This window comes from Miniopterus natalensis, chromosome 1, assembly GCF_054644295.1.
Source record: "Miniopterus natalensis isolate mMinNat1 chromosome 1, mMinNat1.hap1, whole genome shotgun sequence".
NCBI classification, from domain to species: Eukaryota; Metazoa; Chordata; class Mammalia; order Chiroptera; family Miniopteridae; genus Miniopterus; species Miniopterus natalensis.
In genome coordinates this window covers 68,383,801-68,409,006 of record NC_142081.1, presented here as the reverse complement: position 1 = coordinate 68,409,006, position 25,206 = coordinate 68,383,801, and the positions used below count along the sequence as shown (strand labels likewise).

General features: G+C 39.6%; 1 non-coding gene and 1 pseudogene across 1 annotated transcript; one reads left to right on the top strand and one right to left on the bottom strand.

The window, feature by feature from the left end:
• The first annotated feature begins 1,758 nt into the window (after positions 1 to 1,758).
• Positions 1,759 to 1,865, top strand: LOC148094187 (U6 spliceosomal RNA). Its single transcript, XR_015713694.1, has one exon. It is a non-coding gene; the product is annotated as a U6 spliceosomal RNA (small nuclear RNA).
• Positions 1,866 to 14,842: 12,977 nt separating this feature from the next.
• Positions 14,843 to 15,380, bottom strand: LOC107531667 (large ribosomal subunit protein uL11 pseudogene; annotated as a pseudogene).
• Positions 15,381 to 25,206: the final 9,826 nt, after the last annotated feature.

The following is a 25,206-nucleotide window of genomic DNA, read 5'->3' as shown; positions in this document are numbered from 1 at the left end:
TCTGTGAAGGACATACCTTCCCACCACTGACCACTCAGGCTTGTTTTGCAGGGCCCCTGTCTTACATTTAGTTCCTGGTGTGTCTGTGTTCAAAGAGAAAGTGGTGATCTGCAGGGTGTCCTAAATAAGACCCTAAGCCAAAATTTATCTTTGCATATTTTTCTTAACCAAACTTTTATTACTGATTCTTTAATGAACTCTTTTGCCCTTAACATTATATTTTAAAATTTATTTTATTTTTTATTCAATACTATTTTTATCTTTACTCCAATATTGGGTCTTCTTCCATGAGTAGTTCATATTTGAGGGTGGCAGTTTTTGTGCTTTACTTAGCCATTGATGATACAGAATCATATCCACGGGTAAACTGATTTAGAATGACAGACACTCTGCTGCTGTTTCAAGATTACCTGAGTCTTTGATGCTTTTCACTAGTATTTGGATTAATACAAAGGAAAGAGGAAATCTGTGAAAGAAAAGTCCAGTTCTCACAAATAAAAAAAATTCAAGTAATATATGCATAAATAAAAATTCTTTAGTGGAAGTTTTGGATTCAAGGTTCTTAATGATGTTCTCAAGCAACGTTTACAGGCTCTCCTCTCATTGCATCTTTCCAGGGGCTCTAGATAAAATAGGCTCTTTGTGATTTTTTTTTTGATTCTTTGTCCATTTCTTGCACTTGTGCATTGCATGTGGCATCTATTCTGGTTGGGACCATTGGCCATTCAAATCTTATTTATCCTTTAAGTCTCTCCTCAGCACATGCTGTTTTTTTCTATGGAGACTTCTCTTCTGAATGAATGAGCCTTTCCTCTGTCTCCCTCATAATGTTATTATATCTCATTTAATTTTCATTGTATTTTGTGGTGGTTTTTCATTTGCTGCTCATGAGACAAAAATTTCTTTATTAATCTTTGCATGTTTTTAAAAATATATCTTTATTGATTTCGTAGAGAGGAAAGGAGAGGAATAGAGAGATAGAAACATCAATGATGAGAGTCACTGATCAGCTGCCTCCTGCAGCCCCCCGAGCCCGCAACCAGAGCATGTGCCCTGACTGGGAATCGAACCCCAATCGCCTGGATCCTGGGCCGACCCTCAACCGCTAAGCCATGCCCTGCCAGGCAATCTTTGCATTTTATAGAGCCCTTAGAACAGGTTTCTTGAAACAATCAGATTTAGTGAAACTTGATTAGATGAGTGAATAATGCCCCAAATGCCTGAGGAATGGGTTTGGTGGTGTTTGACATACAAGAGGTTGAGGGCATATAATTTATGTAATATTTCCTAGGGGACAGCAGCTTTACAGAGTCGTAAGTCTTACATTGGTCTATCTGAAGAAAGTTTGCTTTTCCTCATAAGGAGGTGAAGATGTCTCCCCATAAACATTCTTAAGGGACACTCTCCATTTTTGACACGTCTAGTAAGTAGACAGTGGTCTGGTTGGGTCAGCTAGAGTGCTCCTGGCAGCAACGCCCCCTGCCAAAATCTTTAAAAAGATCTCTCTTTAAAAGTCAGCAGCCTGCCCTGGCCAGTGTGGTCCAGTTGGTTGATTGTCATTCCATGCGCTGGAAGGTTGCTGGTTCAGTTCCTGGTCAGGGCACAGGTACAGGTTGTGGGTTCAATCCCTGATAGGGGGAGTGTAGGAGGCAGCCCATCGATGTCTCACTCTCACATTGATGTTTCTCTCTCTCTTTCCCTCTCCCTTCCCCTCTCGCTAAAAATCAATAATAAAAAACACACATCTCAGCATCCTTGGTGTTCTCTTCAACAACACATATACTAAAATGGGAATGATACAGAGAATATTAGCATTGCCCCTGAGCAAGGATGACATGCAAATTTGTGAAGCATTCCATATTTTTAGATCTGGTGAACACCACTGGTGACTCACTGAGAACATACCTCATGCAACTTGAATACAGTCAGAGGCTCATTCAGTGACTGAGCTGAACAAGCAGCCAACAAACGGAGGCTGGCAAAGGTGGATCTCAGGGCTCCTTGTGACTTTTGCTGACCTGCCCCAGGGTCTGGTGCTGGTAAAAGCCAGCCTTGGTGCACAGCTTGAACCTTCCTGTGCATATCCAAGCCCAGCAGAAGCAGCCCCACACTGTGGATTGCTTTGTAGCTCCAAACAGGTTGCCCAGGGCCAGTCACAGGCAGTGTCTGACATTGGCCTGCACCAGAGTCCCTCCTAAGAGGCCCCAGAAACAACACACTCAGTGGTCAGCTTCAGACAGCATCAGGGCAGGATACAATTAACTCCACAAGTGGCATTTCCAAAGGGAGATCTCAGCAGGCACCAGACCCTGGTAAGGTGAATTCTGCTCCATGTGGTCAGCATCTGCACAGCTCATACACTGTGTTTGGGGTTGATCCTCACAGCTATCCAGCCTGAGGGTCAACCCCACGCATGAATGGGCCAATGGCAATCAAGGCTCAATTAAAACAGGAGGGTCCACATAACACAAGGGACCTTCTTGGGACACCCAGTGCAGGTGATCAGGGAGACTGTGCTACTGGGTCCCACAGAACACCTACTACATAAGGCTGGGAGCCATAGTAGATCTAACAAATACATAGAAACACACCCCAAAAAGCAGCCAAAATGTGGAGACAAAGAAACATGTCCCAAATGAAAGAATAGGAGGAATCGCTAAAAAAAAGAGCTAAATGAAATGGGGGCAAGTGATTTATCAGACATAGAGTTCAAAATAATGGTTATAAGGCTGCTCAGTGAACTTAGTGAAAACTACAAGAAACTTTGTGAGAACTACAGCAACATGAAAAGGACATAGGAATGAAAAATACAATATATGAAATGACAAATACACAGAAGAAATAAATTGTAAGTTGGATGAAACAGAGGACTGAATCAGCAGTTTGGAAGGCAAGGTAGCAGAACACAATCAGAGCAGTGAAAAGAATTTTAAAAAATGAGGATAGTTTAAGGGATCATTGGGACAATATGAAGAGTACCAACTTCAACGTCATAGGGGAACCAGAAGGAAAAGAGAGCAAGTAAGGGATTTAGAACCTATTTGAATAAATAGTAACTGAAAACTTCCATAACCTGGTGATGGAAAATAACACACAAGTCCAGGAAGCACAAAGAGTCCCAAACAAGATGAACCCAAAGAGGACCACACCAAGGCTCATCATAATTAAAATGGCAAAATTACAGACAAAGAGAATCCAAAAGCAGCAAAAGAAGACAGTTACCTATAGGGAGCTCCCATAAAACTGTGAGCTTATTTCTCAACATAACATTTCAAGCCAGAGGTTTGGCATGAAATATTCAGTGATGAAAAGCAAGGGCTTACAATCAAAGCTACTTTACCCAGCAAGGCTATCACTTAAAATTGAATGAGAAATAAAGAGTTTCCCAGACCAAAAAAAAAAAAAAAAAAAGCCCAGGAGTTTGTTAGCCCCAAACCAGAATTACAAGAACAACAAAACAAAACAAAACACAACACAGCAACAGAGGAACATAGTTAAAAGAATAGAACGACAATGAACATATACCAATCAATAATCACTTTAAATGTAAATGGCTTAAATGTTCCAATCAAAAGACATAGGGTAGCTGAATGGAAAGAAAAACAAGACCCATATATATGCTGTCTACAAGAGACCTACCTCAGAACAAAAGATACACGCAGACTAAAAGTAAAGGGATGGAAAAAAATATTTTATGCAAATGGAAGGGGAAAAAAGCTGGGGTAGCAATATTTATATCTGACAAAATAAATTTTAAAACAAAGTCTACAGTAAGAAACAAAAAAGGACACTATATAATGATAAAAGGAGCAATCCAACAAGAGAATATAACTCTTGTAAACATTTATGCACCCAACATAGGTGCTCCTAAGTATGTAAAGCAAATCTTGGTGGACACAAAGGGAGAAATTGAAGCAGTAATAAAAAACTACTAACAAACAAAAGCCCAAAGCTCTTTTTTATGAGGCCAATATTATCCAAATTCTAAAACCAGATACTGACACTACAAAGAAAGAAAATTATAGGCCAATATCCCTGGTGAACATAGATGCTAAAAATCTTCAAAAAATATTAGTAAACTGGATCCAGCAATTCATTAAAAAGATCATATACTATGATCAAGTGGGATTTACTTCTGGGATGCAATGTTGGTATAATATCCGCAAATCAGTAAATGTGATACATCACATAAACAAAATGAAGGGTAAAAACCACATGATCATATCAATGGATGCAGGAAAAGCATTTGATAAAATCCAGCACCCATTTATGATAAAAACTCGCAGCAAAGTGGGAATAGAGAGATCATACCTCAACATAATAAAGGCCATATGTGACAAACCCACAGCCAACATCGTACTCGATGGGCGAAAACTCAAAGTGTTTCTCTTAAGATTGGGAATAAGCCCTGGCCAGTTGGCTCAGTTGATTGGAATGTCATCCCATATATCAAAAGATTGTGAGTTTGATTCATGGTCATGGCACATATCTATGTTGTTGTTTTGATTCTTGGTTGGGGTGAGTACTGGAGGTCACCGATTGCTGTTTCTCTCTCACATCAATGTTTCTCTCTCTCTTTCTCTCTCTCCCTTTCTCTTTCTAAAAATCAACAACATACCCTCAGGTGAGGATTAAAAAAATAAGAAAGATAAAGACCAATACAGGGATGTCCACTTGCACCACCCTTATTCAACATAGTACTGGAAGTCCTAGCTACAGTGATCAGACAAGAAGAAGAAATAAAAGGCATCCAAATTGGAAAGAAAGAAGTAAAGCTGTCATTATTTGCAGATGACATGATACCGTATATAGAGAACCCTAAAGATTCCACCAAAAAACTACTAGAACTGATAAATGAATTTAGTAAAGTAGCAAGATACAAAATAAATATCCAGAAATCAGTTGCATTTGTATGAACTATCAGAAAGGGAAACTAAGAAAATCTCATTTACAATTGCATCAAAAAGTAAAATAAAATACCTAGGAATAAATTTAACCAAGAATATAAAAGACCTATACCCAGAAAATTATAAGACACTGAAGAAAGAAACTGAAGAAGATACAAATAAGTGGAAGCATATGTTCATGAAAAGGAAGAATTAACATTGTTAAAATGTCCATACTATCCAAAGCAATCTACAGATTCAATGCAATTCCTATCAAGATATCAATGGTGTATTTCACAGAACTAGAACAAATATTTCAAAAATTTATATGAAACCACAGAAGAATTTGAATAGCCACAGCAAGCTTGAGAAAGAAAAACAAAGTTGGAGTAATCAGGCTGCCTGATATCAAACTATACTACAAAGCCACAGTAATCAAAACAGTATAGTACTGGCAGAAAAACAGACATATAGATCAATGAAACAGAATAAGGAGCCCAGAAATAAACCCACTTCTTTATGGTTAATCAATATTTGACAAATGAGGCAAAAACATACAATATAGTGAAGATAGTCTATTCAATAAATGGTGTTGAGAAAATTGGATAAGTGCAAAAAAATGAAACTAGACCAATTTCTTACACCATACACAAGAACAAACTCAAAATGAATTAAAGAATTAAATCTTAGACTCAAAACCATAAAAATCCTAGAAGAAAACATAGGCAATAAAATCTCAGACATTTCTGGTAGCAATATTTTTTCTGATATATCTCCTTAGGCAAGGGAAACAAAAGAAAAAAATAAATGGGACTACATCAAAGTAAAAAGTTTTTGTACAGCAAAGGAAACCATTAACAAAGTGAAAAGACAACCCACTGAATGGGAGAACATATTCATGAATGATACATCTGATAAGGGGTTAATTACCAAAATTTATAAAAAGCATATACAACTTAACACCAAACCCCAAAAAATCCAATTAAAAAATGGGCAAAGGACCTGAATAGATCCTTCTTCAAGGAGGACATACAGATGGCCAATAGAAAATATGCTCACTGTCACTATTCATCAGAGAAATGCAAATTGAAACCACAATGAGATATCACCTCACACCTGTCAGAATGGCTATCATCAATAAATCAACAAACAACAAGTGTTGGCGAGGATGTGGAGACTTGTGCACTGTTGGTGGAAATACAGAATAGTGCAGCCACTGTGAAAAGCAGTATGGAGTTATCTCAAACTTAAAAATGGAACTGCCTTATGACCCAGCAATTCCACTTCTGGGAATATATCTGAAGAAGTCCAAAACACTAATTCTAAAGAATATATGCACCCTTATATTCATTGCAGCATTATTTCCAATAGCTGAGATCTGGAAGCAGCTCAAGTGCTCATCAGTAGGTGAGTGGATAAAAAAGTTGTGGTACATTTACACAGTGGAATATTACTTGGCTGTAAAAAAGAAGGAAATCTTACCTTTTTCGACAGCATGGATGGACCTGGAGAGCATTATGTTAAATGAAATAAGCCAGTCAGTGAAAGACAAATACCATATGATTTCACTTATATGTGAAATCTAATGAGCAAAGTAAACTAACTAACAAAATAGAAACAGATTCATAGATAGAGAGAACAGACTGACAGCTGTCAGAGGGAAGGAGGGTGGGGGCTGGATGCAAAAGGTGAAGGGATTAAGAAAAAATAAAAACAATTTATAGTCAGACAACAGCATGGCGATTACCAGAGGGAAAGGGGGTAGGTAGGAGAGCGTAAAGGGGAGATAAATGTTGATGGAAGGAGACTTGATTTGGGGTGCTGAGCACACAATACAATATACAGATGATGTGATACAGAATTGTACTCCTGAAACCTATATAATTTTATTAACCAATGTCGCCCTAACAAATTCAATAAAAAAAGTCAGCATCTTTGGAAGTTCCCATCCTTAAGTAATATCAGCTACTACCATAATTGTTAGGCAGAGCTCTAGCAAGAATTATTTGCCAGCCATTAGAGAGTAAGACTGGGACCCAGTTTAGGTACTTGGGATGAAGAAAATGCTAGGGAATATGAGTGGCGAGGGTGAAATTGTAAACTGTATAAACTTCCCCTTTTTAAGTTTTTGCTTTTTTTCTTTTTTAAGCACAGGCTACACTATTCAATGTCATTCTACAAACTACCATTATACCTAACATTTGTTGATGGTTATTAAAAAACGCAAAATAGCCTATCAGCTTCTGAGGTTATACCTAGGGCTATTTTCCACTGGGTATTTCTAGGCTCAATGTTGTCTAGATTATCAGTGATTTGAAAAGGAAGTCTCTGCCGCTTTATCATTTGGTTCAAAGAAGAGCCCAGGTGGCCAAGAAACTCACCTAGCTCTTTTCAGAACAGAAGCAGGATCCACCATGAATGGCACACTCAGAAACATCATCAGGAGTTAGTAGAATGAGTATTATTTAGGTGAAGTCCTGGGTAGGGCACATGGAGAGGAAGATGGGAATAGAGACTAAGATGAGGAAGAGTTCGATGTGAGTGGGAGGGGAGGAGAAAGCTCTGGGTTCATACTGAATCATGAGCTTAGCACAGATAAACTATGAAAACACGTTGTGACCACCCTGGCCGGTGTGGTTCAGTTGGTTCGATCATGGTCTGTGCACCGAAGAGCCACAGGTTTGATTCCCAGTCTGGGTACATACCTGGGTTTCTCCCAGACAGGGCTCATATAGGAGGCAACTGATCAATGTTTTTCTCTCACTCTCCCTTCCTCTCATCTCTAGAATCAATGAGAAACATGTCCTCAGGTGAGAATTAAAAAAAAAAAAAAAAGACATTGTGACCAGGCCAAGCATATAACACATAGACAGGCTGCTAATAAACTAGTTTTGTTTGTTTTTTTAACCTATTTCAAACCAGAGATTAATAGCTCGGTGGCCTTCCAGGTACAAAGGGAAGAGAGCCACTTCATGAATCCCGGCATTTCCCCCTTTATCCTACATGCTCGAGAAGTGAAAGGAGAGACTTGCTTGGCAGCCTGAGAGCCTGGACCCTCCTCTCAGACCATTCGTTGTTTTAAGGGTCTGTTATGTAGTGCCCAGTGGGAAAGTCTCTAGGGATGCCCTGGAGGTTTGTCCTGCCATGGCTGGAACTGCATGGTCTTCTGGACAGTTGTAGTACACTTAGAAGGTGGGTGAGATCTTCTCCTTCTGAGGAAGAACATTAACAGTTTCACCCAGACTCAGTGTTGTCCAGAGTTTTGGGTTTTCCAAGGGGATAGCTGCACAGAACACACAGTAACAGGCAAAGTTCCCCAATATGAGTAACTTAATGGCTCTGATTGGATAAACTTTGACTTGCCTAGCACTGACCTGGAGGGTGGGCTTAAAGTTATAAATGAGACTAGTGCATAAGCTCCATGTGCCACATCTTCTAAAGGAATATTAGAAACTAGTGCCAGGAAGAGGGGGGTTTGAGGAAGCCAGTGCTGCTCTGCCATCCTCGGCAGTGCCAAGGTGGAGATTACCCCACAGATCCAGGGTCAGGTGTCTAGAAGTCCTCTGGAGAAGTCCCAATCAGGCCATCCCAAATACACTACTCACAAGATTGAGGAAGATACCTGGTTCTCAGGGATATTTCTTGAGGTTGCAATGTTGTCTACAGGCTATAAATGCAGATCTTACACTGTTGGTGTGAGATCTCCATTTCTCGTGAATTTGATGGCATTCTCTAAGGACACCTATCCTTTTCCAAAGTGTCCTGAATGGTCAGCTGTCTTCCCTGGGTAGAAGAATGGTTTCCTTGGATTTTGTCATCATTCGGCTCACAGGACCTAACGAGTCCAAGACTGTTTCAAAATCTTCCATTTTCAGCAAGCGCATCACGGGAACCACCTTGGAAAAGTACAGTTATTTGGTGCAATCCTCCGCCATCCTCCTCTTAGACTAATGGGGGTGATTTTGAAGATAAAGAACTTTATTATATCATCACATTGGCCCAGTCTCTGTGAGATATTTCTTCTGTGGGCAATGGGGCTCTAGGAGACAGTGTGTGAACTACTTCTGGAATAAACACATCTCTTTGTGGAGGTGGCATCAGGGCTGAAAGACTTTGATTGCAGCTTTGTTTTCTTAAGAGATCTACTCTTCTCCCAAGTTTGATGAGGTTTGAAATCCCCAGAGAATTATTATAATGAGCCTCACTCAGCCTCTTCCCAAATCTCTTGGCTGTTACTTAGTACAACTTTGCAAACAAAAGTTTCTGTTGTTTGTTCAGATCAAGAATAACAGTTACTTTTGGTTAAAATAATAAATATAATTATGCCTCTGAATTAGAGGGTTCCTGTCTAATATTAGGCAGTCCCATTGTTATAGGAATGTAAGGAACCATCACACATAGTATAGAACCTTGGACAAAAAAAGATAATGGGAAAGTTAGGGTTAAATTTTCCCCCAGCTTTATTGAGGTATACTTGACAATAAAATGGTATATATTTAAAGTGTACAATGTGATGATACATATGTATATCTATATATTGCAGAATGATTATTACAATGAAGTTAATTTAACACATCCATCACCTCACAAAGTTACCATTCGTGTGTGTGTGTGTGTGTGTGTTTGTATGTGTGTGTTAAAGTGTCCTCTTGTCACTTTAAAAATTCTGAAGTACAGGGCAGCCTTTATTTGAAAGTAATATGTCCTAAATAAGGGCAAAAAGCTTTGTGGTCCGCTTGCTTGCGTCAAGATTATGAAAATGCTTTGGATTAGAACTTGCACTGAAGGGCTAGCATTATTGCATTTGCCTTTGTTTTCCTACCATTACATCTGCTGTAATGATGAAGTAAATATTAACTTCCTTATCAAGGTTTGCAGGTATATCCTTTGTGATTGGAAAAGTTGAAAAGTTACTGATTTTCAAAGGTTATGAAATTTAGCAGCAGTTAACTTCACCTTCCCAAAGTGATTTGAATGGAGCATCCCAGACAATGAACCTCCCTCTGACAAACTCAGCTTGTGATTTGCTGTCGGCTGTGATGGCTTAGATCCTCCTTTCCTTGGGTCAGAAATCGATGCCAAGCTGTACTACGTACCGGGCAAATGATGTTCTTTTTATCTGCCTTTAGCTATGAAACTGTGTTCTTCTTATCACTGGATTGAAGGACATCTTTGTACCTGAACACTGTGATTTGAGGGTGATGCCAAACACATTCTGACTCACATAAATATTCAGTTGTGCCAAGAATTACAAATAGAATCTTGTGACGGTGTTTCAATCAGGAGAAATGTGGAATGAATTTTTAAAAAGTTATTAAAATAACATTTTTGTTTTCTTTTTGCTGCAAAATAATTTATGTTCCTCATAGGACATTTTAGAAAATCCAAGAAAAATGAGAAAAAAAGTCCTTCTTTTTTTTTGCCACTTAATGACCTTTACTAGGTCCAAATAACCATTTCTACTAGAAACTTAATTCATAATGCATGTCATGAAAATGATGGTAGCTCCTCTTTTGCATTTAAAGTGTGGTAAAATTTACTTAATATTGAAAATTAAAATTATTTGTTTAGTTTTACAACATACTTAAGAGTGCTTTATATATTGTTCATATAAAATAATATAGCTAAGATGAACAACATATTAAATGTTAACTAAATGTAATTTTGATATTTTTAGCTAAGTTAATGATTGGTTATTTTATTTTATTAAGTAATTTTATCTTTAATGTTGAAAGTATTACAAATGTCCCTTTTTTCCCCCATTGATCCTCAAACCTGCCCCTGCTCCCAGCCTCCAGGCCTTCACTACACTATTGTCTGTGTCCATGGGTTATGCATATATGCATATAAGTTCTTTGATTAATCTCTCCCCACCCACTCCTCTACCCCCACCTTCCCACTGAGGTTCGTCAGTCTGTTCCATGCTTCTATGTTTCTGGATCTATTTTGTTCCTCAGTCTATTTTATTTATTAGAGTCCACATATGAGTGAGATCATGTAAAACTGAATCAGGAAGAACCAGAAAACCTGAATAGGCTAATAACAACTGATGACATTGAAGCAGTAATAAAAAAAACCTCACAGCAAACAAAAGCCCTGGTGCGGATGGCTTCAGAGGGGAACTTTCTAATTCTTTACATGCAGGGTTAGACAGTTTACTAAACACTTTTCTAGCTTTTTGAGGTAGGCCTGTAGTGCTATTAACTTCCCTCTTAGGACTGCTTTTGCTGTGTCCCACAGATTTGAGGTTGTTGTGTGTTCATTTTCATTTGTTTCCAGGAAGTTTTTGATTTCTCTCTTGATCTTATTGGTAACCGATTAATTGTTTAAGAACATGCTATTTAGCTTTCATGTGTTTGTCTATTTTTACGTGTTTTTACTGTAGTTGATTTAGAATTTCATGCCACTGTAATCTGAGATACTTGATATGATTTCAGTCTTCTTGAACTTGTAGAGACTTGTTTTGTGTCCTAACATGTGGTCTATCTTTGAGCATGACCCATGTGCACTTGAGAGGAATGTATATTCTGCAGCTTTGGGGTGAAATGTTCTATAAATATCAATTAAATCCATCTGATCTAGTGTGCCATTTAGAGTCACTGTTTCTGTGTTGACTTTTTGTCTGGAAGATCTATCCAGTGAAGTCAGTGGGGTGTTCAAGTCCACGACTATGACTGTGTTGCTGTTGATCTCTCCTTTAAAGTCTTTAAGGTTATTATTGATAAGTCTTTATTTATTGCCACTTTAATTTTTTATGCCTATGTTTCTCTATTTCTTCTTCTTAAAGCAGTCCCTTTAACATTTCCTGCAGTGCTGGTTTGGTGGTGATAAACTCCTTTAGCCTTTTTTTGTCTGGGAAGCTCTTTATTTCACCATCTGGTTTGAATGATAGCCTTGCTAGATAGAGTGGTCTTGGTTTCAGATCTTTGCTTTGCATTACCTTGACTACTTCATGCCATTCCCTTCTGGCCTGTAGGGTTTCTGATGAGAAGTCAGCTGACAGCCTTATGGGAGTTCCTTTGTAGATAACAGGTTGTTTTTCTCTTGCTCCCTTTAGTAGTCTCTGTTTTGAATTTTCGGCATTTTAATTATGATGTGTCTGGGCATGGGCCTCTTTGGGCTCTTCTTGCTTGGGACTCTCTGTGCCTCCTGAACTTGTGTGACTTTTTCCTTCACCAGGTTAGGGAAGTTTTCTGCCATTATTTCTTCAAACAGGCTCTCTATCCCTTGTTCACTTTCTTCACCTTCTGGTAGTCCTATAATGCAAATATTGTTATATTTCATGTTGTCCCACAGCTCCCTTAAGCTGTCCTTCTGTTTTTTTAATTGTTTTTTTCTTTTTGGTTCTCTGATTGAGTGATTTTTTTCTACCCTGTCTTGTAATTCACTGATCTGCTCCTCAGTTTCCTGTGATCTGCTGTTTATTCCTTCCAATGTATTCTTTATTTCTGCCATGTCATTCTTAATTTCCTTCATAGTCTTCATATCTCTCATGCTGTTGAGCATCCTTACAGTCAGCATTCTGAACTCTATATCCGATAGATTGCTTATCTCCATTTCATTTAGTTCTTCTTCTGGAGAATTCTCTTTTTCTTTCATTTGGGGCTTTTTTGTTTCCCCATTTTGGCTGCCAGTTTGGATTTGTTTCTATGTATTAGGTAGGCCTTCTAGGACTCTCATTCTTTTTGGAGGGTCTCTGGTGCAGGTCAGTGTCAGACACTGTTTGTGACTGGCCTTGAGTACCTTGTTTGGAGCTTTCAGTGATCCACAGCTTGTGACTCCCTCTGCTTGGGCTAGGTGCATTTGGAAAGGACCCAGCTGTGCATCAAGGTCTGCATTTCTTAGCCCTACATCCAGAAGCAGATCAGGCAAAGACTCAAAACATCCAGAGGTCTGTCTTTGCTTGCAGGCTGATTAGTTTTTCTCAAACACTTAATGAGCCTCAGGCTGTAGACCACAGGAAGGAGTCAACTCCACAGGGTGGGTTGAGAGGTTTTCCAACAGGGTGGGACAATTGCTTCCCCCCCCCCCCCCCTCGAAAAAGCAGCCTGGATGGTAAAGGTCTGCCTGAGAAAGATGTCCTCTGCAGTCTGGGGGAATGACTCAGCACAGGAATCTAAGCTCTGTCCTCAGAGCCCCCAATCTTAGATTCTCTTCACATAGCTTCATTCCACTCTGCCTTCCCTCTTCTGGAGCCCAAGGTGAATGGCTACACAAGAAGTATTGTGTGTTGGCCCTTTAAGAGGGTCTCTGCATTTCCAGTCATCTCTCCCTGGCAGACAGAAAGCCTCTCTGTTTTTCACAGCCAGCTGTTATGTGGGCACTTGCCTCAGCTCTGAGGCTTTGGGCTTGGGAGCCCAGCTTGGGGTTTAGACCCCAGAGTTCTCAGTGGAAACCCCCCACAGCTGAGATATCCCTCTGGAACTTCAGCTGCTGCCTGAGGGAGCTCAGCCAGCTCTCTTATGCCTCCACACTTCCTACCAGTCTTTATGTGGTCTCCACTTTAGGTCCTTAGTTATAAGGGGTCTCTCCAGCTAGTCTTTAGTTGATTATAAATGATAGTTTTTCTATATTATAGTTGTAATTCCAATTTGGTCCTGGGAAAGTGTCAGTGTAGCTTCCACTTAATCTGCTACCATCTTGGAATCTTCTCACCTGCATTCTTATCACCTTGATGCAATAGTTATTCAAATTTTAATTTTAATTTTTCTTATTGATATTAGAGAAAGTGGAAGGGGGAGAGTGAGAGAGAGAAACTATGTGAGAGAGATACATAGATTGGCTGCCTCCCACGCACTCGCCAACTGGGGCGGGGCATCAAGCCTGTAACTGAGATATGGTCCCTTGACTGGAATGGAACCCCACAGCTTTCAGTCAGCAGGCTGATGCTCTAACCACTGAGCCAAACCAGCTAGGGCAGCATCTGGATTTTTTTAAATAAAAAAATTTAATATAATGTGGGGCATTTCCATGTTAGTAAATACATAAAATCAATTTAAATATTTTAATTCGTCCACTATTTGTCTATGTATTTTTTTAAATCCTCACTCCCCTCATCCGTAACATGAGAAGAATGGTTTTGCCCGTTTCCCCACCTCTCAGGGTTGTTGTGGAGATAAATGAAGTCATGGGCAGGTGCTTGTCACAGTGCTTGGCACCTAAGATGCTCTGTGTGTGAGCTGTCTGCTTGCTGTGGCTACACTTCCCAACAGCAACCTTACAGGGTTGTCACAGGTAGAGTCAGGGGCCTTCCCTCCCTCGCTGTTTCTCTGCAAAAGTCAGTTGGGAAAGGGACAGACACTACCTCAGCCAGGTGACCAGGGTCAACATCCACAGCGATAGGTCATGTTGCTGGTATGTTATCGTGATGTGATGTGATGAAAATTGTCCTTGACCGCTGAGGGCCTCCCAGTAACTCATAACCCAGGTCTTATCATGACAAGAACATCAGATTCTGGGAGTGGGCATCTTACAAAACACCTGACTACCACTCCTGGAAACTCAAGGTCACCCAAACAGTGATGTTCAGGGATTGCCACAGCCAAGAGGAGCCTAAAGAGACATGACAATAAATGCAATATGGGATCCAGGAACAGAAAAAGGACCTTAGGCAAAAACAAAGGAAATCTAAGTGATCTCTGGACTTGAGTAACAATGTAAGGGTATTGGTTTATTAACTATGACAAGTATACTCATGTAAGATGTTAATACAATAATATGGGGGGAAAAATAAAAAAGTTAAGAATGGTAGTTATTTTTTATAAAATTTTTTAACATCCATGGAAATGATCATAAGATATTTCTCCTTATATATTCATATGATGAATTATATTAACAGATTTCCTAAATATTGAATCATCTTGCCATCCCTCAGACAGCCCCACTTGGTTATGGCATATAATTTTTTTTTTTGGTTGTCAAATGATCTTTAATTGAAACATTTTCCTTTGTAGTTCTTAACTAGCTGGGCACTCCACTGCACCACTGTTGATGTCATCTATGACGTCATGAAGGTGGCTGCCATCAACATTGCAACCCACAGACTGAGCAGTCCTTGGGATCTCGTTAATGGCTCCAGAGAGTTCTCCAGCTAAAGATTGGTGCCTTATCTGTTGGGCAATGTTGACAGTCTCACCCAAAGGTGATATTTCCACTGTGCTTAATGTTTGTTTGTTTGTTTTTTACTTATTTCTGTCTCTTGGAGGGTCTTTAAAGGCTTTGGATGATCAGGGCAGAGGCACTACCTCAATCTGGGCCTGTGTGTTCTGAATGGTCAGTTTCACTGTCATCCTCAGACCCTTCCAATCTCTGGTTGCTTTGGCAATGTCATCACCAACTTTTTTTGAGATAGGCCCAGGGGGCCTATCTTGGCGGCCAGGGCAGACATGGCACTCACTTCCCAACAGGTACACTCAGGTATATGACTTTGATCTCTTTGGGGTCGAACTTCAGTGGCATAGTGGAGGCGGCTGGTGTTGGATGAACCCGGATTCAAGATGACAGAAGCTGGCATATAATTTTTTTAATGCTTCACTGGATTCTCTTGGCTATTATGTTGTGATTTTTGCATTGATATTCATAAATGGGTAGTTTTGCTTTTAAGTACTATTTTTGCTGTTTTCCTATTAATATAACACTTGCTTTATGAAAAGAATTAGAAACTTTTCCTTATTTATTTATTTCATGTGTGCTTGTGTTTAGTTCTGTGAAATTTGCGGGGGGTGGGGGGAGTATATAGGGTAACTGACAACTTCTATGCTAATGCTGTGCTACTTGGTATATTTGTTGTTCATCTTTTCTAGGGTCAGTTTTCAAATGTATTTGGATAGGTGTGAGCAAAAGAGAAATACATACATATATAAATAATTTCTGCTGTATCTAGTTATTTTTTTTCTATTTGGTGTGTTTGTGCTTTCTCCTTTTAAACAAAAAGTATAGGTTCACTAATAGTTAACCTATTCAGTTGATTTTCAAAAATCAGTTCTTGTATTTGTTGTTTCTAGTTACAAAAATTCACTACTTTCCTCTTTCTTAATTTCTTCCTCCTAATTTCCTTAGGTTTATCTTTTTTCTTCCTAATTTATTGTTTCGTATCCTCAATTTATTTACTTTTAAAATTCTTTCTTCTTTATTAATATAAGCAGTTTAGGCTGTGAATTTTTCCCATAGCATTTATTTAGCTATACAGGATGTCCCCAAAAATGTATACACACTTTGAAAGATTATAAAGTCAGTGCCAGTTAAACCTGAAAAAGAGTGAAACTTAAGTGAGTTAGCAGCTGTTAAAGCGTGTATACATTTTTTTGGACACCCTATATGTTCCATATGTGAGGTAATAATAACAACAGTGGTGAATGAATCAGCCTTTCATGAAAATAGAGTTTACAACTTTAAGTGAACACACACTTCTGAAAACAAACATTTTAAACACATGTGGTTTCTTATAACAAATATTTTTAGTTTCAAGGTTACAAGACAACTATCCTTGGAACTATTTTTTAAAGATATTTCAATATGTAGGAAAGTTCTTTTAGTTGGCTGATTTAGACAAATGCTCAATTCTGTAAGCACAAGATAGAAAAAAAATATTGATTAAATTTTTGAGTAACTGATATGCAGATTTTTGTGTGATTTCTTTGTCTCTCTAATAAGAGGAAATGGTTTAGGGCTTTGTTTTCTTAAAACATTGATGACAGTGGTCTCCCTTTCCTTCAAGGCACTTAGATTAGCTAAGACATACAACTTTTGTCTTCAGTTACAATTTCTAACCAAGGTCAAATTGATGAATATGAAGTTTATATTTTCTGATTTCAAAGTTAGAATTGTTTTAATATTTCACCATTGAGTATATTTTTTCATGTGAATATTTGAAATTTCTTCCTGTTTGTAGATATTTAATCTATCCATAAAAGCATAGATGCTTACTAAGAGATTAAAAAATTGGATCATCCCTGGCTGGTTTGCTCAGTGGTTAGAGAGTCAGTCCAAGGACTGAAGTGAAGGGTCTGGGGTTTGATTCCGGCCAACGGCCTATACCTGGGTTGCAAGCTTGATCCCTGGCCCGGTTGGGAGGCAACCAATTGATGGGTCTCTCTCACATCAATGTCCCCCCCTTCCTTTCTCTCTCTGTCCTCCTTCCACTCTTTCTGTAAAGCAATGGGAAAAAAATTAAAAAAAAAATGGGATCAAGTGGTGGTTTTCGGGTGTTCATTGTATTATTCTTTATGCTTTTCTGCACATTTGAACATTTTCATAATAAAAAGTTGGACAAAGATCTATTTATATAACTACAAGAGACATCTAGGAATGTTACAAAAATGATGAAAGAAGAAGGGGAGTCAGCTGTGGGAAGAGGCACAGTAGCTGTTTGAATTGTGAGCAGTCATTACCTTGTTTTTTCTCATGGAGAGCAGAGATGCTCTGGTGTGTGGCAGGAAATATTCAGGTTAGATATAACAGGGATGGCCTTCTGTAGGAGACCACACAGTTGCTTTGCCTTGAGTGTCTTTGACTCCATAGATGATCTGTCTAGCATGTGAGGCCACCTATGGGGTGAGGTGGCCAGCCCTTTGATTGGAGAGAGGAGGCAGCAGAGTGGTTCCTCAAAGAGATCTGGGGCAGCTGCAGCTCACGTGACTGTATACAGTTAACAGGATGGTGTCCAGCTGTCCTGAAAACAGCAGGATGGCTCCAGGCAGGGATGTAGATTAGGTTCTGCCTGAGGTGGCCCCCTTGAGCTCTACAGGTTTGCTCTGTGGGTTAGCCTCTGCCTTGCTTCTCACTCAGAGTGATTCCAGCAGAACTTTAAGCACAAGACAGGGACAGGCCCTGGAGTTCATAGAGTCCACCTCTTTATTCTTCTGGGAACAAACAGTTCATATCTACCTGGCACTTAACAAAAGTACGGGATTTTACAAGAGAAACAATCTTCATGACATTCGTCAGGCAAATTTCCCTGACAGTAAAATGTCATTTATGTAAAACATTTGTTGGTGCCCACTCTATCCAGAGCCATACTTAGAATATTCAGGCTACTGGATAGTTTCCAGAGTGTCATGCATACAACGCCAGGGGGTACAGGTTCTAGATTCTGACCTGGATAGAAATCCTGACTCTCCCATTAACCAGCTAGGTAACTTTGGAAGCAAGTGGCTTATTAGTCTCTGTGTCTCAGGCTCCTTCTTGGTGGACTAGGTATCTTAATAACCCCTAGCTACAGGGTCTGCTTGGAGGATTAGAGAAAACATGTGAAAAGTGCTTGGAATGGCACATAGTAAGTGTTCAGTAAATATTAACTATTATTATTTCGCATGATTGTGTTGTATCCTTTCTCACAAGCCCCATGTTTCTCGTTTTCCAATGACTCAGCTACCTTATACAGGCTCCAAGTTACCTCAGGGCTGAGAAGCAGTTGCTCTTGGATCTTCCTGGTCACCTAGCCAGAGAGGGTTTCCCAGTTCTCAAGAGCTTCTTGCCTTTCTGGCCTCATCAAAACATTAAATTGTCAGGTGAGAGGACTCTGACCCTTGCCATTGGGTTTATGGGTGAGGGAGCAAGTGAATCATCCTATGGACATGACCTTGGAGTCTCTCCTTCTGTCCTTTCCTCTTGAGCTAAAGATGTGCCTTTGGTTAATGAGATTCATTTAGCTCAACCATCCACAGATAGTCCCAGGGGTTCTGCTGGATTATCCTTCATCTACATTCAAGATTACCACCCCTAACAAGACCTTGGTATCAGCCATTTTGGGGAGACTTTATGTGCATCTAGTACAGGCCTGGTGTATTTGGATTGTTTCCCGGTTTCTATGGAATTTTGAAACTTGGAGTCCCAAGTATTGACCCCCTGAGGGAAGTGTTCCCTTCTCTGGAGTGAAGTTGTGGGGCTTCTCTGGAGACTCATTATAACACTGTGATAATAAGGCCCCAGCCACTTCAAATCCCTTGGCTGTTGATTGCTCTAACTTTAAAACTGGAAGTTTGTTCTTTTGTAGAGCATAGTAACTTTGGAAATGTTTAATGAGTCTGGTGGAGGGAATGAGGGGAAATGGCAGGCTGACTCTTCCAAGGGCTGGATCAGTAGGGACGTGGCCATGGGCAAGAGTAGACCATGTTCCAGGAGCTGCAGGATTATACCTTCTCTGTCCCTTTCTTAGGAGACTCTGCCTGTCCCTTGACTTTTTTTTTTTTTTAATATATCTTTATTGATTTCAGAGAGAGGAAAGGAGAGGGAGAGAGAGATAGAAGCATCAATGATGAGAGAGTCATTGATGGAGCCCACAACCGGGGCATGTGCCCTGACAGGGAATTGAACCCCGATCTCCTGGATCCTAGGTTGACGCTCAACCGCTGAGCCACACCCGACCGGGCTGTCCCTTGACTTCTTTATCCCCCATCTCACTGAGCTTGCTGGTGGCCCATGGTGGCCTTCTTGCTCTTCAGCCACAGCAACTCATGTTCATCTTGGGGCTTGGGCCTTACCCCTGTGGCTTCTGCTTAGTGTCACCTCTTTTCCGGTCCATTTAATATAAAATAACACCCCTCCTTGTTGTTCCCTGTCCCTTTACTCTGTTTATTTACTCTTATGCATAACACTACCTCATCTTTTATTTACATTTTATATTTGTCTGTCTTTCCCACTAGGAGGAAAACGCTATGAGGGCAGAGGCTGACATGGTCACTGCTGTACCCTCCTCTATGCTTAGAACAGATCTGATACAGAGAAGATATTTTCTGGTGAAAATGAGAAAGCAATACACCCCTTACCCAGAGGAATCTTTGCATGGAGCAGAGTAGCTGTGGGGTAGGGGCAGAAGGGGAGACTTCTTGCAGCGTTTTGCAGGGGGCTGGGGTATAAGATGCAGGAGAGGGGGATGTGAGGCATGAGAAAACCAAGGGTGAATCACTTAGATCAGTTCCTGTCCTTTTGGGATGACTGACCTCTCTCTGAGAACTAGCACCAAGATGACTTCAACACCTTTGATTACTCCACTGAGACCAGCTTAATATGCTTTTATCCCTGGGATTCAAGAATGGGACCTAAAGTGCTATGAAATATGGAGAATGGATATTAAAGAATATAGACTTGCTTCCAGCCAGACAGGATCATTTCTTTGTTTAAAGTACACTTTACACTTTGGCACCTTCCTGCTTTGTCTCCTGCCATTTCTCCTAACAGGAGTGCTCTTGTACTCCTCCTCCCACTTTCCAATTGCTACACCTTTTTCAAGGCCTAGTTCAAATTCTTCTTTTGTGAAGCCTTCCCAGACATTATGGGGAAGAGCAACCTTTCCTTCCCCTGAACTCTTTTGAGTCTTGTAGTTCACACATTCATGATATTTGGCCATGAATGATTTTTGGGGCAGCTCAAGTAACTAACTAACTAACTAACTAACTAACTAACTAACTAACTAACTAGCTAACTAGCTAACTAACTAATTCTGAAGTCTTTGGCTTCTCTGGTCCTCAAAGGTTGCCCTTCCCTTTGGTGCTTAAAAATCACAAGAGTCCAAGCCCGGATCTTGATTGACAACTGAAAGTTTAGTAGTTTACTAGATCCCCTCCCATGTAATCCCCAGGAAATCCTGACATTTTCTGCCGATCCTGCTGGTTCTGCAGTTCTGCTGATTTTCTGGTTATCTTGTGACCAGCTTCTCCAACCGCTACTGCTTTCCCCATACTTCCTCCTCCCAAGTGCAGACAAAGAACCCTCTGTTATCTGATCAAGTACACCAGCTATAACACTACCAAAAAAGTTTTGTCAAAAGCCTTGGGATAATAGAAGGGAATTCTAGTGTAGACAAAAGGGGAGAAAAACCCATAGAACAAGATACAGAAAATTATTATTCTTAGAGTCCAACAGCCATATAACTACACTTTTTCTTAAAATTTAAATTTACACTTTCCTGGTCCCTCATTACGTTGCCACATTACGTTCTGCCATCTAGTGCCCTCCCTATATCTCTTTCTGCTTTGTTTGCCCTGAGCACAGGACCCTGGTCTCTGAGGCCAATGAGAAGGGAAAAGCCCATTTTGGCCCTGGGTTTACTACCCAGGACACATTCTATTCCTCAGAGATGGATCTCTTCCTGCAGTGTAACTCATCTCAACGTCAAGAAGGACAGCGGTGTAACTCAGCATGGTCTTAAGCCATTGAGGACACTATTTTGGCTTTACAGTAGAAAAGTGTTTATCCAAAACAAACACAATCTGCAGATGACATGATAATGTATGTAGAGAACCCTAAAGATTCTGCCAAAAATCTACTAGAACTGATACATGAATTCAATAAAGTAGCAGGATACAAAGTAAATATCCAAAATCAATAGCATTTTTTATACTAATAATGAAAAATCAGAGAGAAAAACTAAGAAAACATCTCATTTACATTTGCATTAAAAAAATACACCTAGGAACAAATTTAACCAAGGATGTAAAAAGCCTGTACTCAGAAAATTATAAGACACTGAAGATGGAAATTACCTGGCCAGCATGGCTCAGTGGTTGGCATCAACCTATGAACCAGAAGGTCACAGTTTGATTCCTGGTCAGGGCACATGCCCAGGTTGAGGCTCGATCTCCAATAAGGGGCGTGTAGGAGGCAGTCTATCAATGACTCTCTCTCATCTTTGATGTTTCTTTCTCTCTCTCTCTTCCTCTCTCTGAAATAAATTTAAATTTTTTTTTTTTAAAAAGAAAAATTGAAGAAGATACAAATACGAGGAAACATGTACCATGTTTATGAATAGGGAGAATGAACATCATTAAAATGTCTATACTAACCAAAGTAATCTATAGATTCAATGCAATTCCTATCAAGGTCTCAAAGGCATATTTCACAGAACTACAACAAATATTCCAAAAGTTTTTATGGACCCTGAATAGTCATAGCATTCTCGAGAAAAAAGAATGAAGTTGGAGGAACCACGCTACCTGATATCAAACTACACTACAAGGCCAAAGTAATCAAAACAGCATGCACTGGCATAAAAACAGACATATATATCAGTGGAACAGAATAGAGAGCCCAGAAATAATCTCACACTTTTATGGTCAATTAATATTTGACAAAGGAGGCAAGAACATACAATGGGGTAAAGATGGTCTATTCAATAAATAGTGTTGGGAAAATTGGACAGATACTTGCAAAAAAATATGAACCTAGACCACCTTCTTACACTATACACAAGAATAAACTTGGAATGAATTAAAAACAAATCTTAGACTTGAAACCATAAAAATCCTAGAAGAAAACATAGGCAGTAAAATCTTGTACAGTTCTTGGAGCAATATTTTTTCTGATATATTGCCTTGGAAAAGGGAAACAAAAGAAAAAATAAACGAGATTACATCAAACTAAAAAGGTTTTGCACAGCAAAGGAAGCCATCAACAAAATAAAAAGGCAGCCTACTAAATTGGAGAACATAGTCGACAATGATACATCTGATAAGAGGTTAATTACCAAAATTGATAAAGAACTTATACAACTCAATACCAAAAAAACAAACAACCCAGTTAAAAATGAGCAAAGAACCTGAATAGATGCTTCTCCAAAGAGGACATACAGATGGCCAAGAGACATGAAAAAATGCTCAAGGTAACTAATCATCAAAAAAATACAAATTAAAACCATAATGAGATATCACCTCACACCTGTCAGAATGGCCGTCATCAATAAATCAACAAACAAAAGGGGTAAGTAAAGATGTGGAGAAAAGGGAACCTTTGTGCACTGTTGGTGGGAGTGAATTTGTTCATCTACTGTGGAAAGCAGTATGGAGTTACCTAAAAATTTAAAAATGGAACTGCCTTATCACCCAGTGATTCCACTTCTGGGAATATATCCTAAGAAACCTGAAACACTAATTCTAAAGAATATATGCATCGCTATGTCTATTGCAGCATTATGTCCAATAGCCAAGATTTGGAAGCAGCCCAAGTGCCCACCAGTAGAGGAATGGATAAAAAAAATCTGTGGTATATTTACACAATGGAATACTACTCGGCTATACAAAAAACAAACAAACAAACAAACAAAAAACACAAACCAGAAACAGAGAAGGAAATCTTACCTTTTTCTACAGCATGGATGGATTTGGAGAACATTATGCTAAGTGAAATAAGCCAATCAGAGGAAGACAAGTACCATATGATTTCACTTATATGTGAAATTTAATGAACAAACGGAGCTGCCAACCAAAATAGAGACAGACTCAGATAGAGAACAGACTGACAGCTGTCAGAGGGGAAGGAGTTGGGGGCTGGGTGAAAAAGGTGAAGGGATTAAGCAAAACAAAACAAAACTCATAAACAGACAATAGTATGGTAATTACCAGAGAGAAAGAGGGATGGAGGAGGTAGGAGAGAGTAAAGGGGGGATAAGTGGTGATGGAAGGAGACTTGACTTGGGGTGGTGAACACACAATACGATATACAGAAGATGTATTGTAGAATTGTACACCTGAAACCTATATAATTATATTAACCAATGTCACCCCAATAAATTCAATAAAAATTAAAAACAAAACAAACACAGTCTATTCCCAAAATTGAATCAGAAAATTGCTGGTAATTTAAAAATAACTTATTCTGGCTTCTAGGCATTACATTTTCAAAAATATTAAGGTTCAAGCTCATTAGAACACTCTATTTTAAAACTTAAACGTGTTTTATATCTTACAGAAATCACCAGAAAAGTAAAGCATTTAGTAGGAGAATGGTGGTATCATTTCAAGGAAGCCCAGGGGGATCTGTCCCTCATTTTTAAAGACTGGTGTGGTGTTTGCGGATGGGTAGGAGATGTCTTGAGAGAGTCACACTAACAAAAATGTCCTTAAGAATGATGAACATTTAAGAAAGACATTTTTTAATTCGCATGAGAAATAGAACTGTATACTTCTCCAGAGTATCGCCAGCTTTTCCCTCTTCCTCCTAGTCTGAACCACTCAGTCTGAATTTTCTTTGAGTCTTTGTAAAAGAAAGGTATGTTTTTCCGTCTCAGCCACTGGGTGTTTAGTTTGGAAAAGTCTCAGGAAGCAAGTAGTACTTTCAAAAGAGATAAAAATTCCTCCCTAGTCATTCTGCCCGTCAGGTTGTAGGCAGTGCTCTGCCCACTGGGTGAATGCAAAGTATTTCAAAAGAGCAGGGACAGGCACTCCCTGGATAAACTCATCTTTCCTGGGACAGAGCCCCTGGGAACTACGAAGGGCAGCCACGAGGTGTGCTTCCCTCCTCTCCCACCAGAGGTCTGTCTCCAGCCCGTGGGGAAGGTAAGTCATGGGCAGAGCAGAAGGTTGGAAGACACCAGAGAGGTGCTGTGGGTGCTTGGGTACTTGACAAGAACTTAGAAATGGGAAAAAGGAATGATCCCAAATCAGTGGTTCTTAACCTTTTTTGAGTCACAAAGACATTTGAGAATTTGGCTCTTTCCATCTCCCATTTTACATAGATACACTATTTTGCATATAATTTAAGGGATTTCCCAGCATACCCTGACATTCATCTGTGGACCTTCTGCTTCATGCTATAAACTCTGGAGGGCAAGGACACACACACACCAGAGAACAAGATACAGGAGGTGTGAACAAATGTTTGTTCAGTGGTAAAGAGCAGAAGCAAACAGCATCTGATTGGCAGAGGCGAGGGCAGTGCCATCAGTGCCTTTTGAGGCTTTGATAGTGAAATCCCTGTCACTATTCTTGACATTTAAGGCCAGGCCTGATGGCAATGAGCCCTTCATTCTTCAAATCCTCTGGATCCTAGGTCGATGCTCAACCCCTCAGCCACACCCGGCTGGGCAGTCACTGATACTCTGACTTTAAAAAATGGAGGCTCAATCAAGCTAGCTGACTAAAGGTGTGCGTGTGATGATAAAATATTACATGGCAATGAAAATGAATCGCCCACAGCACAGATGAATCTCCCAAATATAAGGCTGAGCAAAAGGTGGCAAACACAAAACAATACATGATTCCATTTATATGCATTTCAAAGACAGGCAAAACTAACTCATATTGTTAGAAATCAGGATAAAGGTTACCTTTAGGATAGAGGTAGAGAGCTTGAAAGGGACTTCTGGGGTGCTAGTACCATTCTATCTCTTGACCTGGTGGTGGTTACATGAGTGTGTTCATTGTATAATAATTCATTGAGCTTATGATTTGTGCACTCTTATGTATATGTGTTATATTTAAATAAAAAAGGTTAAAAACATTCAAGTTCTACATTGTAGATTCCTGATTCCAAGTGTAAGAAAAGTATTTCAGGTTTGAGCAGGAGGGACCAGAGCTGGGCTCTGGAGATTATGTGTGTGGAGAAGACA